The sequence below is a fragment of the Sphaeramia orbicularis genome, chromosome 5 (genome assembly GCF_902148855.1).
Source record: "Sphaeramia orbicularis chromosome 5, fSphaOr1.1, whole genome shotgun sequence".
In the NCBI taxonomy this organism is placed as follows: domain Eukaryota; kingdom Metazoa; phylum Chordata; class Actinopteri; order Kurtiformes; family Apogonidae; genus Sphaeramia; species Sphaeramia orbicularis.
This window is the reverse complement of record NC_043961.1, coordinates 3,067,275-3,082,477: the sequence shown is the minus strand read 5'-3', so window position 1 is coordinate 3,082,477 and position 15,203 is coordinate 3,067,275.

Here is a 15,203-nt window from a genome sequence, read left to right as displayed (position 1 = left end):
GTCTTTGAAGTGGTGACGCTGACTGATATGTGCTGAAACCTCATCCACTTTAACCCTGAAGGCGTGTGAGGGTCTCTAAACACTCAGACACATGTGTTCATGTATTTTCAGCTTTTCTTTGACATCAATACTGAGCAAAAATATAAACGCACCATGTACAGTATTTGTGTGAGTCAAGACGAGCGTCCCAAAATGAGCTCATGATGTTTTATAGTTGTAAAACAAGGTTAATTCTCTTGACTTATAAACAAACTTGGTATAAATATGTATTTACATATATGTGTTATTACCTCCGCCAAGGAGGTTATGTTTTGACAGGGTTTGTTTGTTTGTTTGTTTGTTTGTTGGTTAGCTAGCAACATAACTGAAAAAGTTATGGACGGATTTTGATGAAATTTTCAGGAAATGTCTGAAATGGGATGAGTAACAAATGATTACATTTTGGGAATGATCCGGATCACTGTCTAGATCCAGGAATTTTTAAAAGGATTTTTTATCATTGGGAGATCGGGATAATTTTAACATATGTATGTGGAACTCCACAATGAATGGTCAGCGTGCTTGGTAAAAAAAAAAAAAAAAAAAATACAAAATAAGTTCCCAACAGATTCTACAAGATATTGAAGATTGAGGATCCGAATTAATTTTTTTTTTTTTTTTTTTGGGGGGGGAGAGGGGGTTGTTTGTTCGTCTGTCTGTGTGCAAGATAACTCAAAAAGTTATGGAAGGACTTGGATGAAATTTTCAGGAAATGTTGATACTGGCACAAGGAACAAATGATTCAGTTTTGGTAGTGATGGGGGTGGGGACTGATCTGCCTTGGTGGAGGTCTGCGCTCTCCAAGTGCTTTTCTAGTTGTATTATGTGTTTATGTAAATCATATTATATTTGTTCATAATAACATAAAGCCGGAAACCAAATTATTTAATAACACTGGGGTACAAGGAAAATGCTTCCAGGATAAAAGTAATGAAATTTTACCGCATGAGAGTCACTGATAAAGAAAAATCCAGTCAAAAATGCTGGTTGGCTGAACTTTCCAAGATACAGCCTTGGGTCAAAATGTGAAATTCAGGAATTAACAAGAGAATGGGTTTGACTCAAAAGGAATATTTGTCTCAGAGCTACAAGATCTACTTCAAAACACTGTCTGCACATTAGAATACATTCACTTTACAGCTTCTATTTAGTGGAAGATTTATAAAACTATTATATAAATGTACATAAACCAATATATATGTGGAATAACACTTAATCATATACCTTGAAAACATCAGCAAACCGGCACTTTTGTCATTTATTTTCCAATTAATCTTATTAAAATACGTAACATTTAGCACATTTAATCTCTGAAGCAAATCATTTCTAAAAAATTGTAGACCAGTGTTATTAGCTTGAAGTTTGGACATGTTTTCAGTTTTTACTACAACCGCTGCTGCTGACAAACAATTATGTTGAACTGGAGAAATGTTCTTCAGAAGTCTGGACCTTATATGTGCAAATGTCGTGATGTAACTAGTTATAAACGTAACAAATTGAGAAGAAATTAAGTTCAAATTCAAACTGTATGAACTATTAGGGTCCAAATACACAAATAAATGAACCACAGACTAAGAAAAGTGGGTTTAGACAAATATGAGTCCTTTAAAACTAAAACTCTAGAGACAGAGAAGTCAGTAAAGAGTAGATTCATGGTAATTAATGACATATTTTTGTAAGTTTGGGAAATGCTGATTTACAATAAAATACTGTAAATAACAGTGGGTTACAAAAAAATGTTTTTTGCAAGTTATCTAGGTTTTTTCAACTGAACTAGGACCATTTTGCACCGCTAAATCCAAAAATGACATCTGTTTTTCTCAATCAGGTCAGGTTTTTTGGCTAATTTGATTTTGAAAAATTTGATCTTCTCACAAAATTGATTACATTTTGTGACTTTATCAGTTGATTTTTTTATATAGTTCTCACCCAAAATAGGTTTTAAGAGAAAAAAAAATCATTTTTTAACAGAATTCCTGTTAGGTACAATGGTGTATTCACCGCAGATGTAGCAGAATACGTCAGGCTTATTTTTGCACGATCTTCTAGTCCAGGGGTGTCAAACTCATTTTAATTCAGGGGCCACATCCAGTCTAATAAGATATAATGTGGGCCGGACCAGTAAAATAATATAAATAATGTTGTCAACTCCAAAGTTTTTGCTATGTTTTTGACTGAAAAAAAGTAAAATTCCGTAATTAAATTGTTTCCATCTATGAACTGTACTGGAACATAACATGAACAAATATGAACCTGGAAATTCTTAAGAAAAATAAGTATAATTTTAAAAAATATTACACCTTAGTTTATCATTTATACCTGTGCATTACAACTTACAGATCACAGTGGATCTACAAATACACCAAACATTTAGTAACAGGCAGAATACTGGTACAACTCCACATACTACTCTTAAGACATTTGAGGTTATTCATATTTTGTTTGTAAAAGGCTAGTCTGTAAATGTAAACATTTTTGTGTAGTTTTCCTTTTTTTTTCAGTTGTCATTATTTACAGGTTATTCTGATAGTATTTTACTGCTCTGACCCACTTTAGGTTGAATTGACCTAAAATTATTTGAACATCATTGATTGTTAAAATCTTCAGTGTAATTATTGCATTTCATAAATTCATCCCACGGGCCGGACTGGACCCTTTGGTGGGCCGGTTTTGGCCCACGGGCCGCATGTTTGACACCTGTGTTCTAGTCGAAGCCATTTCATTCACCTGTAATATTAAAAAAAACATTCATCATAAATTGGCAAAAGTAAAATCTTCAGAACTCGTTTATTGCAGGAAATATGAAAGAATTTTGTATCATATGATGTGAAAATGCCCATAAATGTAAGCACAAATGTTCAAAAGCCAATATGTAGCATAGTTCAGAAAGTTGACCTGATTGAGCAAAATGAATGTGATTTTTGGATTCAGCACCAAAATGATCCTAAATCAGCTCAAAAAACTGAAACAATAACTTTGTTGACCAGTGTAATTCATATGGTACGAAACTGTTGAGACCAGAGGACTGAGAATAAAAATCCCTGCAGCAGTGATACCACATGTGTTTTATGAGTCACCTTCATGTTAAATCTGTCGACTCTTCTGGTGTTTACCTGAGGTGGAAGTTCTAGGCTGAGTATTATTGTTCGGTAGACTATACATTTTCCTACTTCTATTAGAAAAGTCAACAAACATTATTCACAGTCATGTATTCAGCTGAGGATGTAATCCTTTATTTTGTGGTTGAACAAACAGGCTTTTGTTGGAGAAATGTAATCTCTAAGTGCTTTGTTGATCTCACTTCTCTGTGTGTTCAGGTGTGGATATCCAAAGTATCTGGAGTGGGACAATCTCTGACCTACATCTGACGAACCTGCAGCGCTGAAAGGCCACGAAATGGAAAAGAAGAAAAGAAGAAGAAGGAAACCATGATAAGGAAAGGAACAACAGAGAGAAAAAGCTGGTCCAAAGGAGATGTTTTGGTGAAGAGACCTAACGATATGTGACCTCGGTCTAAAAATAGTCACATTTATCCTCTTTCATTTTCATTTCTGCACATTTTCACAAGATTCTAAGAAACAGAGGTCAGCAAAAACCCTCCTTGTCGCAGGTTTTTAAAATCATAAGCGCAATTTCCCACTGACTTCAAGATGAATCCACTGGTTTCCATCTTCATCAGTCGTAACCTGACATGTTCCTCCTCAGACACACATTTGTAAGCTGTCAAACTGTTAAAGGGTTCAGCCAAACTGCTGTCATTTCTGTTTTATGACTCTTTTGTGACCCTCCTCATCCTCCTCAGCTCTGTTTTCTGCTCCTAGTTTCAGTCCTGGTCTGTTCAATATGTACAAAAAAAAAAAAAATAAATAAAATAAAATAAAATAAAATAAATAAATAAATAAATAAATGAATGAATGAATGAATGAATGAATGAATGAATGAATAAATAAATAAATAAATAAATAAATAAAAAGTTCAACACAATTATGATATACTTGAACTGGGAACTTTTAGGTTAAACTCAAAGGTTTGGAGAAAAAAAAATGGTATAGACTGTCACACTGCAAAAAAGAAAAAAAAAAAAAAAGCACAAAAAAAGTAAAAAAAAAAAAAAAAAAAAAAAAAGAAAAAAGAAAATCAATGAAATTATTGAACTAAATTGAAAAAAGAAAAAAAAAACCCTGCAAAAAATTGAAAACAAAAAATGAGAAAAGAATTGGGGAAAATTTTAAAACAAAATTTGAAAGAAATGAAAAATGGAAAACAAAAATAAAAAAAAAAAGCCATTGAAAACAAGAATTGAAAAAAGGGTTGGGGAAAATTTAAATCAAAATTTGAAAAAAATGAGTAAATTGAAAACAAAACTAAAAAACAAACAAACAAAAAAAACCACTGAAAACCAAAACTGAAGAAAAAAAAAAAAAAAACAAAGCTGAAGAAAATTTCAAAAATAAAGTTGAAATAAATTTTCAAAATTGAACAAGTCTGACCATTTTTATTGTCAGTCATTGTTTTAATCAGAAAAGTAATCTGAATTTAATAAAATATATCGAATTTTGTCCCAGTGACGTATTCATGCTAATATCAACCTAGCTACCAACTAAAATAACGGTTTGCAAAACATCAGAGTACGAGGACTGTTTTCCTTGTTTTAGACGATTTGCACCGCTTCTCAATATAAGAAAAGAAAGTTTTTGTCAAATAATTGATTTTAATAAATACAACTTAAACTTTAAACTTGAGACTTTAACAAAAGCTGTGGTCCTTCATAGTTTTTAGCATCACTTTGCAAACATTCCATACTCACTTTTCAGGATATTGGAATTGAACATTTGTGACAGTACAAGCCACTTCATCTAGCCTCTGTTTTCAGGCTGTAGAAAATGTACCTTGTGACAGATGTTTTGTCAAATCCACGGTACAAGGACCTCAGACCCTGAATAATATCAGGTGAAGTAGCACCCCCCCCCCCCCCCCCCCATATGACCCCCACAGGATTAACTGATTCAGGAAATGAATCAATGACTGAATTTCTCTCTGACAGGCAGCTCCACTGTAGTTGTGGTTCATAATAACTCACCTCTGACGCCTCAGGCTCCCATAGCTCCGCCCCTTCTGTCCAAATATGGTGACTTCTGGCTCCGAAAATCCAACCTGGTGATGGCCAAATTGCAAACTACTGCTAAAACCGGAGACGCCGATGGATGACGTCAGTGTTCCTGTTTCCTTTAATTATATACTTTCTTTGTGCGAATCACAGACGTTTTTCAGACAGAAAGGAGATTAAATATATAAGAGTGACAGCTTTAATTACAGATAACTGATCAGACACAACACGGACAGGATTGTACTGATGTTTGTTTTTGGTTTTTTTTGTCCTTTTGGGTTTTTTACAAAGAGAAGAGGAATGTGTGTATTTCTAGATTCTGACTTCATGTCTTACACCTTTAAATGCTTTCATTTTTCACTACTTCTTTTGTAGTTCTAATGAATCCAGCTGAGTTTTCTTCATACAACACAATTTTTTCATATCCCTGAATGTTTGGCTTCTTTCTAGTGGGGCTGTTTCTGCCAAAATGGTCCCTTCACTGCAAAAAACATACAGTTTTTACATATTAATATACAGTATATGTAAGCCTGTAGTGAGCAGTGGTTATAATGTGCAGGGGATTTTAATAGTTAAACTCATAGGATTGAACAAAAATAAACAAAAAAAAGGGTATGGACTGTCACACTGCAAAAAAAAAAAAAAAAAAGAAAAAAAAAAAAAAGAAAAAAAGAAAAAAAGAAAAAAGAAAAATAGCAACAAAAAAAATGTTGAACAAAAATTGAAAAACAATGAAGCTATTTTAAAAAAATTTAAACAAAAAGTGTGAAAACTTGAATTTCTGAATGTTTGGTTTCTTTCTAGTGGGGCTGTTTTTTGCAAAAGGTCCCTTCACTGCAAAAAAACTTACAGTTATTACATATTAATATACAGTATATGTAAGCCTGTAGTGAGCAGTGCTTATAATGTGCAGGGGATTTTAATACTTAAACTCAAAGGGTTGAACAAAAATAAACAAAAAAAGGGTATGGACTGTCACACTGCAAAAAAAAAAAAAAAAAAAGGAAAAAAGAAAATATTGAACAAAAATTGAAAAACAATGAAGCTGTTTTTTTAAAAAAAAAAATTAAACAAGAAGTGTAAAAATATGAATTTCTGAATGTTTGGTTTCTTTCTAGTGGGGCTGTTTTTTTGTAAAAAAGGTGCCTTCACTGCAAAAAACTTAGTTATTACATATTAATATCCAGTGTATGTAAGCCTGTAGTGAGCAGTGCTTATAATGTGCAGGGGATTTTTATAGTTAAACTCAAAGGGTTGAACAAAAACAAACATTAAATGGTATGGACTGTCACACTGCAAAAAAAAGACGAAGAAAAAAAAAAGAAAAATAGTGACCAAAAAAAAAAAAAAAAAATTGAAACCAAAAATTGAAAACAATGAAATTATTAAAAAAAAAAAAAAAAAAAAAAAATCGAACTTGAATTTCTGAATATTTGGTTTCTATCTACTGGGGCTGTTTGTGCAGAAACCGTCCCTTCAGTGCACAAAACATAGTTATTATATATCATTATGTATGTAAGCCTACAGTGAACAATGCTTTAAATCTATCCAAGTGTTACTGGCATTTTTATTTTAGTTTTACATGTAGTAATTAAGATATTTATACATCTCAGACACATTCCTGCTGAACTTTTACAATCTACTGACTGTTCATTTTCAATTGGTTACATTTACAGAGAATACAGACAAAAGTATGAAGAAGCAGAATTCCAACTGGACTGTGAAGCTTCACCTCTTGTCCAAGTTACTTCTCATTTTCAGTGGACGAGCAGCGATGTCTCCTCAAATCCATCACACTTGTAAAGTTTCATTCTAACTCCAAAATATTTGTGTTTCCGTCCTTTAAACTGAGGTTGTAGGTGACCACGCTCTTCCACATTCATCAGATGAGAATGAAAACATCCTGACAGGACATTATTTAACTCAAAGTTCAGACTGGTTCAGACAGTACTGGTGTGAGGAGGGAGGAACGTGTTATAAAAGTAATGCATTACTGTATAATAATGGAATATTTTCAGTGTAATTTTTTCTTTTTTTTTTTTTTTTTTGTAAATTTTGCAGATTTGCAGAGCTATCTGTCCACACGTACTTTGGGGCACACATTTATGCATTCCAAGGCTCTTCTCTCTCTTGTATGGGGGGGCGGACATGCCAGGCAGTAATATTGTAAGGTAATGAATTACTTTTAAACAACAGTAACAAGTAATCTGTAATGTATTACAGTTGGGAAGAAACTTTTGAAAAAAATTTTTTTTTTATTGACTTTCTTTATTGGAAGTAATTTCACAGGCAACACCACGACAGTTATTGTAGATAATTAATTTATCAGACAGGGGTCGCTGTTCGTTTACCTGCTGTACTAGTTTCAGCTCCTGTAGCCTCAAAAGCGTCACAATGATGTTGCAGTGACGTGTCTTATACGCCATTAAGGATGTCTTAATAAATGAATGATCTATAATAATTGTATGTGGAGGACGGTATGAAACTCTACCAGACAGACGGAAAACAACATGACAGAGCAATGTGACAGAGAAGACTTCCATTCTTTCATTTTTTTTTAACCCTTTCATGCATAGTGGTCACTCCAGTGGACAGTTCTTCTCCAGCTGTTCTCTTGTATATTCATGGATTTTATTGTTTCAGTTCCATATCAGCCAACACAGTGGACACTTATGCACCATCCCATACACTGACATTCAGACCATTACTGTAACTTTGCTGCTCTTGATAAATCTGATCTGCACTAACATGTTTGAGTGGAAATCAATTTCCAATTGTTATGAGACTGTAATTAACCATTTTCTGAAACAAAAAGTTGTTTTTTTTGTTTTTGTTTTTTTTGTTTTTGTTTTTTTTTGCATATCCTCCTGAGACCCAGCAATGCAATGTGTCCTCTATAGGGGACAAAAGTTTGACAGTTTAACTAAAATGCTGTGCATTGCAAAGGACATTCCATTAAAAAAAAATCAATCAGTCAATAAAAATTATTTTAAAAATGTATCTGAAAAAACTTGCATTATGCAGTTTCCAATCAAGACAATTTTTTAGTCTTAAAAAAGCTAAAATTGTCAATTTCCTGGGTCTCAGGAGGATATTATCTCCATGAAGTGAATAATAACTAGTATTAGAGTAGATAAACTGTGAGAAAACATCAGATTAGCGGCATTGAAAATGTTTTTATTTCATAGTTTTCACACAGTATATCACTTTCTGATGATGAGTTTTAAATACAGGTTTCTTTACTTCAAAAATTAAACGCACGGTGTCCAGCTGAGTGGACATTTTTGACTACACAAAAAATAGGTTAATAAAAAAAAAAAAAATTCAATTGCACTGTTTTTCTAATGCTTAAAGAGGAATAAAAACACTCAAGAAAAAAATCTTGACTAAGGTTCTCACAATTCATGCATGAAAGGGTTAATTTTTTCCCTCCCACAGTCCTACCCCATGCAGATCCAGTATTGATATGTGAACAGCGCAAAATCATACAACAAATATATAAACAAGAAAATTATTGAAATAAATAAGAAAGTAAAATAAAATTGAATTTAAAAAAGAGAAGAAAAAAAAAAAGGGGGGGGGGGGGGGGCATTTGGGAAGTCACTTGCACAACACTGGTGGAGAGGACTTTAACACTTTACCGTCAGTAAAGTGTCCAGACAGTGAAGTGTTTTTGTCTGATGCACCTCTAACTGTGCAGATGGTCAGATGTACTTCAGTGACCTTCCATTCAGTTTGTTGTAGATCATAAAACGTGCAGATTGAGAAGCTCCTCGGAGGACATCTGTCAGCTTAGAAACCAGCCCTTTCACTGGCTCTGTGTGTGTGTGTGTGTGTGTGTGTGTTAGGAGGTTTTGCGTGAACATAAACACTCCTCACGTGGATCCCAAACAACTCAGGTCATTCTAATCGTGCAAACTGTGATAGATGTGGAATAAGTCAACATGAGCTCTGACATGAAGAATGAGGTTGGAGGGCGAACAGGCACGTTTCAGCGCTGATGGGATTTATGTGTGCGCCACATTGTAAACTGCACTTTCAGCGTTTGACAATGCAAACATTTCCTCATTCCTGAGATATGGACGGGGTAGCGGCCCACCTTTGAGCGGTCCCACCTGTGCACGAGGTCATAGGTCAAACAAATGCATTCAGTGGCCGACCGCTCACACACTCAGGCTCTTGTGCGTGTGCAGGGAAGAGTTACCCAAAACATTCCTGAGAGCCGGTGAAGAGCCTGGATGAAGGTTAGACGAGGCATGTGCGTACAAGTAGAGGGGTGGGACGGTGCACGCCAACGCCTCCCACTGTGTCCCTGCATGTGTGGAAGACTTCACCGGACTTTGGCGGAATGCTGCTGCACCAATAACAAGGCTAATAGTAGAATCCAAGTACACTATAGGGACAAAAGTATTGGGACACATTGAATTCAGGTGTTTCTTTTCTAACAGGGGTCTGGGATACAAAACAATAAGGACTAAAACCATGATATAGTTTTATAGGGATGTCCGATATTGGCTTTTTTGCCAAAAACTGATATGCAGATATTGTCCAACGCTTAATTTCCGATTCCGATATCTACCGATACTGCTGCCGATATATGTGGGATATTAACCCTTTCATGCATTGTGGTCGCTCCAGTGGACAGTTCTTCTCCAGCTGTTCTCTTGTATATTCATAGGTTTTGTTGTTTTAGTTCCATATCAGCCAACACAGTGGACACTTATGCAACATCCCATAATACACTGACATTCATACCATTACTATAACTTTGCTGTTCTTGATAAACCTGATCTGCAGTAACATGTTTAAGTGTAAATCAGTTGTTATTTGTTGGACAAAAAGAGTTGTTTTTTGCATTTTATATGAGGTAATAACTAGCATTAGAGTATGGTAAAATGTGAGAAAACATCAAATTAGCAGCCTTAAAAATGTTTCTATTTCATTGTTTTCATTTTACTTTCTGATATTGGGTTTTAACCCCTTCATGCATGAATTATGAGAACCTTAGTCAAGATTTTTTAGCTGATTGTTTTTATTCCTCTTTAGGCATGAAAAACAAACAAACAATGCAATTGAAATTTTTATAATAAACGTATTTTTCGTAGAGTTAGAAAAACCATGAAACAAAGAAACATGTATATCAGAAAGTGATGCACTGTGTGACAGTTATAAAATAAGACATTTTCAATGCAGCTAATCTTATGTGACTAGTTGTTACTTACTTCATGGAGATAATATGCAAAAAAAAAAAAACCTGTAAGAAAACTGTTTTTCTTATAAGTCTAATTGCAATTAGCAAATGATTTACACTAAAACATGTTATTGCAGATCAGGTTTATCAAAAACAGCAAAATTACAGTAATGGTCTGAATGTTAATGTATGGGATTGTGCATAAGCGTCCACTGTGTTGGCTGAAATGGAACCAAAACAGCAAAACCTGTGAATATACAAGAGAACAGCTGGAGAAGAACTGTCCACTGTTGTGACCAGTATGCATGAAAGGGTTAAATACATATTTCGTTACTTAAAAAAATTAAATGCATGGACATTTTTGTAACTCCATGAAAAAAAAAAAAAAAACTCGATCGCATTTTTTTTTTATGCCTAAGGAGGTATAAAAACACTCCAGAAAAAAAAAAAAAAATCTTGACTAAGGTTCTCGTAATTCATGCTTGAAAGGGTTAAACTAATTTTAGGTAACATCACATATCTCCTGTCATGGAATTAACACATCATGCCTAATTTTATTGTGATGTCCCATTGGATGCATTCTCAAATGCAACAAGGCTTTCAAAATGTAAACACTGTCTGCGCAAAGAACACATACTTCAACTTAACTTGTGGAAAAAATACCATATTTATTTATTTTCTCTCCCTCCCTCCATGAGTCTGTTACAGTGTGGCAACTCTACTGTACAGTTTTGAAAACTGCACATTTCTTTCAGCTACAAACAGTGTTTCATTTACGCGTTGGTAAATGCCGGTGAAATCAAGGCATTATTTTATCGGTTTTAATGAAAGGCAAAAAAAACAATTACGATATTCACCGATATTACATTTTTATGCCAATATCGGGCCAATAATATCAGTGGGCTGATATTATCAGACATCCCTATAGTTTTGTATTGGGGTAATATTATTGCATTGGTTAGTTTTGTTACCTCCGCCAAGAAACGGCAGAGGTTATGTTTTCATCTGGGTTTGTCTGTCCGTTTGTTTGTCTGTGTGCAAGATAACGCAAAAAGTTATGGACAGATTTTGATGAAATTTTCAGGAAATGTTGATACTGGCACAAGGAAGAAAGAATTAAATTTTAGTGGTGATGGGGAGGGGGGGTTAATCTGCCTTGGCGGAGGTCTGCGCTCTCCAGGTGCTTTTCTAGTCAAAAATGCGCCTTTACTTATAATAGTTGATAACACTGGTCTACAATTTTTTAGAAATGATTTGCTTCAGACATTAAATGTGCTAAATGTTACGTATTTTAATAAGATTAATTGGAAAATAAATGACAAAAGTGCCGGTTTGCTGATGTTTTCAAGGTATATGATTAAGTGTTATTCCACATATATATTGGTTTATGTACATTTATAGAATAGTTTTATAAATCTTCCACTAAATAGAGGCTGTAAAGTGAATGTATTCTAATGTGCAGACAGTGTTTGGAAGTAGATCTTGTAGCTCTGAGACAAATATTCCTTTGGAGTCAAACCCATTCTCTCGTTAATTCTTGAATTTCACATTTTGACCCCAGGCTGTATCTTGGAAAGTTCAGCCAACCAGCATTTTTGACTGGATTTTTCTTTATCACTGACTCTCATGTGGTAACATTTCATTACTTTTATTCTGGAAGTATTTTCCTTGTAGACCAGTGATATTGAATGGTTGAATTGATGGCATATAACATGGAAATGGTTACAGATGTCAGTATCATTACTATTGATCACTGATTGGAAGTCGTACATGGACTTTCATTTAATTAGTTGAGTTCTCCTCCAGTCAGAGTACCACCCACTTCTATTGGGAGACTGATCTCCTGCATCAACACCACAGGACTCTAACAACCTCACAAATTCAACTTGGTATTGGGGGGGGGGGCACTGATCTGCTTTAGTGGAGGTCTGCACTCTCCGAGTGCTTTTCCAGTTTAAATTGTTATCTTTGCTTCAAAAATGCATCACAGGAGTTTTTTTTTTTTTCTCAACATTGATTTTTTTTAAAATTCCTGACTATGATTTTAAGTGTTCTACCCCTAAATGGTCATGTTTATTACCTCCACCAAGGAGGTTGTATTTTCATGGGGGTTGGTTTGTTTGTTTGTCTGTTAGCGAGATAACTCAAAAAGTCACAGATGGATCTTGCTGAAATTTTCAGGAAATGTTGATACTGCCACAAGGAACAAATTTTTGGTGGTGATAGCGGGGGGGGGGGGGGTGTCTTCTTAAGTGAGATGTGAAGAATGTAGATGGTTAGTTGTTGTAGAAAATTACACTGGGTTACAAAAAAATGTTTTTTGCAAGTTGTCGAGGTTTTTTCAACTGAATTCGGACCATTTTGCACCGCTAAATCCAAAAATGACATCTGTTTTTCTCAGTCAGGTCAGGTTTTTTTGCTAATTTGATTTTGAAAATTTGATCTTCTCACACAATTGATTACATTTTTGTGACTTTATCAGTTGATTTTTTATATAGTTCCCACCCAAAATAGGTTTTAAGAGAAAAAAAATCATTTGATCACTTGATTCCTGTTCGGTACAATGGTGTATTCACCGCAGATGGAGCAGAATACGTCAGGCTTATTTTTGCAAGATCTTCTAGTCGAAGCCATTTCATTCACCTGTAATATTAAAAACAACATTAATCATAAATTGGCAAAAGTAAACCTTCAGAACTTGTTTATTGCAAGAAATATGAAAGAATTTTGTATCATATGATGTGAAAATGCCCATAAATGTAAGCACAAATGTTCAAAAGCCAACATGTAGCATGACCTGATTGAGCAAAATGAATGTGATTTTTGGATTCAGCACACCAAAATGATCCTAAATCAGCTCAAAAAACTTAAACAATAAATTTGTTGTTGACCAGTGTTATTATTTACAGTCAGAACATGAAAAATATTTTAGAAATTTAGAGGTAGAACATTTAAAATCATAGTCATGGATACAAAAACAAACAAGAAAAACCCAACATTCATGTTTATATAATAAGTAAATAAAAGTTTCTACCACTATAGTAGATGACATTTGCATGGAAAACAGGATAACACAAAACACAATAGTCTTACTTTTTGACAGATATGAGTAAATCGTCGGAACTGCAGGTACATTCTTACTGAACCAGCAGATTTTTAAGGTGATTCTGTGCTGCTTTTAGTGTCAGAGCAGTGATTTTTTCCCCGTCATTGTGAATTCGTATCAGGACGATCACAGTAAACACTGCCATGAAAATCCCCCAGACTTCCTGTGGACTTGTTTATGTATTCCTGCTTATGCACACATAGCGTACAAACCCCTGCGTGGTGTGGAGAGGTCGACTCTAGCAGAATGTACAACAAGTTTGAGCAGATTTAATGTGGCCGGAAATCTGTGGCAAAGTTTCCCATCATGCCCTCTGCTGCTGGGATGGGTTTAAGTGAGGAGTTTTAGAGACAGAAGGCAAGAGTTTTAAGGCAGGAGTGAGAATCAGAAAAGTTATGGGGCAAATGTTGGCAGAACTCAAAGTTGTATTCATACAAAAACAGGAAAACTCCAATATTTGCTCTATTTATTTATTCTGCTGATAAGTATTGTTTCTAATCATGCTTAGAATTAACAAACATTTGCTAATTTGATATGATTCATCTTTACAATCACTAATCTGATGAAGGTTCCCCAGCTGCACCACTTACCACAGACATTTAAACAACAGATTTATAGATCTATGCCGCCCCCTGGTGACTGACAGCTGTTACTGACATTCACGATTAGGGGTTTCTGCATCTTACTATCTATATCCTCTTGAGACCCAGCCATGCATTTTTGTCCTCTGTAGTGGACGAGAGTTTCACAGCTTTACTTTAACCCTTTCATGCACAGTGGTCACTACAGTGGACAGTTCTTCTACATCTGTTCTCTTGTTTATTCATGGGTTTTGTTAGTTTAGTTCTATATCAGCCGACACAGTGGACACTGACGTATCATCTCATACACTGACATTCATACCATGACTGTAACTTTGCTGTTCTTGATAAACCTGATCTGCTGTGACATGTTTTTTTAATTTTTTTTATTTTTTTTACTGTAAATCAATTGCTAATTCTTATTCAATTGTAAACAGGTTTTTTTTTGTTTTTGTTTTTGTTTTTTTTGCGTATTATCTCCATGAAATGAATAATAACTAGTATTAGAGTGTGTTAAATTGTGACAAAACATCTGATTAGCAGCATTAAGAATGTTTTTATTGCATAGTTTTCCATATCACTTTCTGATATTAGGTTTCAAATACATGTTTCTTTGCGTCAAAAATTAAATACATGGAGTGGCCATTTTTCTAACTTCTTAATAAAAATAAATAAATAAAAAAAAACTCAATTGCATTGTTTTTTTCATGCCTAAAAAGGAATAAAAACACTCAGGAAAAATATATTGGGTAAGGATATCATAATTCATGCATGAAAGGGTTAAAATTTAAAAAAAAATTACATAATGTCCGCTGAAAAGGACATTATATAAAAAAAAAAAAAAAGTATCTGTTGCGTCATGCTGTTTCCAATTAAGGCAATTATTTACCGTAAAATGGTGGAAATGTTTACTTACTGGGTGTCAGGAGGATATTTGTGTTTATTACCTATTACCCCACCCCCCGAAAGGAAGGCAAGGGTTATTGTTTTTGTTTTGATTGATTGATTGACTGATTGATTGATGTATTTATTTCAGACATGAACATCAAACACAAGAAAATACAGGGTGGGGAAGCAAAATTTACAATGAACATGTAGTTGTTTTTTCTCAGCAGGCACTACGTCAATTGTTTTGAACCCAAACATATACTGATGTCATAATCATACCTAACACTATTA